We start from the raw sequence: 4,727 nt of genomic DNA on the forward strand, positions 1-4,727 counted from the left end.
TTGAGTTTCTTTATTTGAGCATATAGGGGCTATATTCCTTAAAGTTTAAGATTGATGACCTTTTTTTTTTCATACACAATTACATTTATCACCTCCTTAAGTTGTTCTAAATCGTATGTCTCAAGAATCCACCTCTTTTCCAGACACCTCCCTGTTGGAATTCTCTCTCCTCATCCTCCAATCTGTACAAATCAGTCTACATATCCATAAAACTGTTAATTTGGGAGCTTTCTTCTATTATGCTCCTACTTTGGATTCACTGTTTTTTAAGATATCATGTCTTTCTCTTTCTTAATTACGTTCTCATTTTGCTAGAGAATATTTTAATCAACTCCCCAATAATGTATGTTGAGAAGAAAAACACTTCTGAGTCACTTCATATCTCAAAGAGCCTTTATTTGTTTGAATGATAGTTTGGCTAGGCTTAGAATCGATTGTTATGGGTTCTCAGGGGTCATTTCATCTAAAACACAATCTGAAGACTCATTTCCACTGGGAGTATTCCTTTGTCTTATTGTTATCTGGAGATTAACTCACTGGTTTTTCTTCTTTATTTCAACTGAGGTCTAATTTACATACAGTTTAGTGAGTTTTAACAATTGTATACATTCATGCAACACTACCTCAAACAAGATATAGAATATGTATGTCCATCACCCCCCAAATGTCTGGGGTCAACTCCTGCCCCACACTCAACAGAAGTAGCCACTTTTAAATTTCTAGTACCATAAATGAGTTTTGCCTTTTCTAGCACCTCATTTATATGAAACCTAACAGTATATCCTTTTATGTATAGCTTCTTTTGCTCAGCGTGTTTTTTTGTTGTTGTTTTGTTGTTTTGCGGTACACGGGCCCCTCACTGTTGCGGCCTCTCCGGTTGCAGAGCACAGGCTCCGGACGCGCAGGCTCAGTGGCCATGGCTCACGGGCCCAGCTGCTCCGCAGCATGTGGGATCTTCCCAGACCGGGGCACGAACCCGTGTCCCCTGCATCTGCAGGCGGACTCTCAACCAGTGCGCCACCAGGGAAGCCCCTGCTCAGTGTGTTTTTGAGATTCATTCATGTTATTGCATATTTCAGTAGTATATTCCTGTTTATTGTTGAGTAATATTTCATTGTATGAATATATCACAATTTGTTTATTCGATTTCCTGAAGATAGACATTTGGGCTGTTTCTAGTTCTAGAGTATGGTGAATAAAACTGCTATGAATGGAATATTATTCATCCATAAAGAAGAAAATCTAGCCATTAGCAGCAACATGGATGGACTTTGAAGGCATTATGCTAAGTGAAATAAGGAAAGACAAATACTGTATCATCTCACATATATGTGGAATCTAAAAAACAAAACAAAACAAATTCATACATATGAAGAACAGACTTGTGGTTGCCAGAATTAGGGGTGAGGTGGTTGGGGAGTGGGAGTGGGTGAGATGGGTGAAGGTGGTCAAAAGGCACAAACTTCCAGTTATGAAATAAATGTCACGGGGATATAATGTAGAGCATTGTAACTGTAGCAAATAATATTGTATAGTATATTTGAAAGTTGCTAAGAGAATAAGTCTTTAAAGTTCTCATCACAAGAAAAAAATTATAACTATGTGTGGTGATGGATACTAACTAGACTTACTGCGGTGATTGTTTTGCTCTATATACAAACATCAAATCATTATATTGTACACCTGAAACTAATGTTAAATGTCAGTTCTATTTCAATTACAAAAAAGAAAAAATGAAGAAGGAAAATTTCAGAATTTTCTCAAATATATCATATTAATATCATATTAATATCAGTTAATTTTTAATATAAAACACCAAAAAAATCCCTGCTATGAACATTCTTGTAAAAAAAGACTTTCTGTGCACAGATGTTTTTATCTCTTTTAAGCAAATTCCTATGAGTGAATATCCCAGGCATAAAGATGACATGGCAAAAGGAGCCGGTGTGTGTGCACGCGCGCGTCCACATGCAGGCGTTATGGAGCGAGGTTAGAGGGAGCCTGCTCCCCTACCCACATACAGGGAAGAGGTCTTCTCAACCCACATGCTTGTCACAGATTCCCATCCTAGAGTCTAGATTCACATATGCAGGTTATCAGAACACTGCAAAATGGCTTTCGTCTTACACCAAACACGGACCTCAAGTGGCAGTGATTTGTGGTTCTGGGTTAGGAGGTCTGACTGACAGATTAACTCAGGCCCAGATCTTTGACTACAACCAAATACCAAACTCTCAAAAGTACAGTGCCAGGTCATGCTGGTCGACTGGTGTCTGGGATTTTGAATGGCAGAGCCTGTGTGATGATGCAGGGCAGGTTCCACATGTATGAAGTCTACCTGCTCTGGAAGGTGACATTCCCAGTGAGGGTTTTCCGGCTTCTGGGTGTGGACACCCTAGTGGTCATCAGTGCATCTGGAGAGCTCAACTCCAAGTCTGAGGTTGGAGGTATCAGGCTGATCCTTGATCACATCAACCTATCTTGTTTCTGCAGTGAGAACCCTCTCAGAGGGCCCAGTGGTGAGAGGTTTGGAGTTAGTTTCCCTGCCATGTCTGACACTTAATGACCAGGATATGAAGCAGAAGGCTCATAGTACCTGGAAACAAATGGAGGAACAGAGAGTTACAGGAAGGCACCTACGTGATGGTAGCGGGCCCCAGTTTTGAGACTGTGGCAGAGTGTCATCTGTTGCAGAAGCTGGGGGTGGATGCTGTTGGCATGAGCACAGTACCAGATGTTATAGTTTCAAGGCACTGTGGACTTTGAGTCTTTGGCCTCTCCCTCATCAATAACAAGGTCATCTTGGATTATGAAAGCTAGGAGGAGGCCAATCATGAGAAAGTACTAGAGGCTGGGAAGCAAGCTCCTCAGAAATTGGAACAGTTTGTCTTCATTCTTCTGGCTAGCATTCCACTGCCTTATGATGCCAGTTAACCAGCCCTGGAGTGGTCTGGCCTCTCCCTTATGGGATCCGAGGAGCTGCTACCTACTTTGGCCTCTTGCTGGAATCACTTGCCTCCGCCCTTAGGTAGTGGCAGAAAGGAGTGTTGCCTTCCCTACTTGTCCCACCAGACCCTCTGGCGCTGAGTCCTCTTCTGCTCAGTTGTCATCTCAAAATGATTTCCACCCCCATTCCTCTTCAAGAACCAGAGCCCAAGCCCTACCATACATCCGAGGATATGCCCAGGATTTGACTTGGGGCCGTCGAACTCAGCACAGTAGCTACTGCTAGCTTCCTGAGATGATCCTCTCACATTTCTGGGGGCTCAGTTCTGCCTCCTCAAAGCACTGGAGACCACACAAGGAACAGCCTATTCATTTTGGACTTTTATAATATCATATTTTGAGAATAAAGAGAAAGATGAAAATAAAAAGAAGTTAACTTTATTAGAAATTTCCAATCACTTCTGAAAAATTATTTCCATTTTACACTTCCACCAGCAATGTGTGAGATTTCTAGTACCTCCATATTTTTGCTAACATTGGACTGCTCGTGTTTTTACTGTAGTCGTTGTATTGGGTATGTAGTCATACATATTGTGGTTTTAATTGGCATTTCCAAGATGATGGAAAATTTCAGCATCTTTTCATACACTTAGCATTGGCCATTTATATATCTTCTTTTGTGAAATATCTGTTTAAAATTTTGCCCATTTAAAGGATGTTTTTAATTTTTTTTTTTTTTAGATATAGAAGATTTTTAAACTAAGTATATTCTGGTTATAATTCCTTTGTCAGATATACACATTTGAAACATTTTCTACCTGTGTTTCATTGCCTATTCAGTTCTTAACAGTGTTTTTAGCAAATTGATTGCAGTATAATTGTGACACAATAAACTATACATGTTTAAAGTGTACACTTTGATAAGTTTTGACATATATATTCACCCATAAAACCATCACTACAGTACAAATAATATACTTATTACTCCAGAAGTTTCTTTGTCTTCCCTTGGAATCCATCCATCCTGGCCATACCGAGACAACCCCATTCTTCAGGAAAACAGTGACCTAGTTTCTGTCATTGTAGATTAGTTTGATTTTCCTAGAATATTATATAAGTAGAATCATAAAGTCTGAAAGTTTTTTGTCTGTTTTATTTCACTCAGGTTAATTATTTTAGGATTCATCTACATTGTTGTGTGTATCAGTAGTGCATTCTATTTTATTTCTAAGTAGTATTCCATTATATGGATATACCACATTTTGTGTACTGTTCACTTGTAATGAACACTTGGGTTGTTTTCAGTTTGAGCTATTACAAATGAAACTGCTGTGTACTTTCAGAATAGTCGGGCTTCCCTGGTGGCGCAGTGGTTGAGAGTCCGCCTGCCGATGCAGGGGACACGGTTTGTGCCCCGGTCTGGGAAGATCCCACATGCCGCGGAGCGGCTGGGCCCATGAGCCATGGCCACTGGGCCTGCGCGTCCGGAGCCTGTGCTCCACAACAGGAGAGGCTGCAACAGTGAGAGGCCTGCGTACCGCAAAAAAAAAATAATAATAATAATAAAAAAATAATAAGAGAAGTTAAAAGTACTATGAAAGTATAATTCATAAAAGGTAGATAAATTAACACAAATAAAGGCACTTTTATTTAAGAAGCAATTTTGATATATTAATGGCTATATCAAATTGCAAATGGGGCTTAATGACATTCTAGATGATGGAATGATCATGTGACTTTGGAGTCTCCCTGTGCTATGCAGCTGCTTCCCACTAGCTAGC

General features: G+C 40.0%; 1 pseudogene; it reads left to right on the top strand.

The window, feature by feature from the left end:
- Nucleotides 1-429: 429 nt before the first annotated feature.
- On the top strand, nucleotides 430-4,454 carry LOC149748387 (purine nucleoside phosphorylase pseudogene; annotated as a pseudogene).
- The last annotated feature ends 273 nt before the right edge of the window (nucleotides 4,455-4,727 follow it).

The sequence above is a fragment of the Delphinapterus leucas genome, chromosome 9, assembly GCF_059928025.1.
Source record: "Delphinapterus leucas isolate spDelLeu-1000000601 "Yukka" chromosome 9, BTC_Dleu_Yukka2, whole genome shotgun sequence".
NCBI lineage: Eukaryota > Metazoa > Chordata > Mammalia > Artiodactyla > Monodontidae > Delphinapterus > Delphinapterus leucas.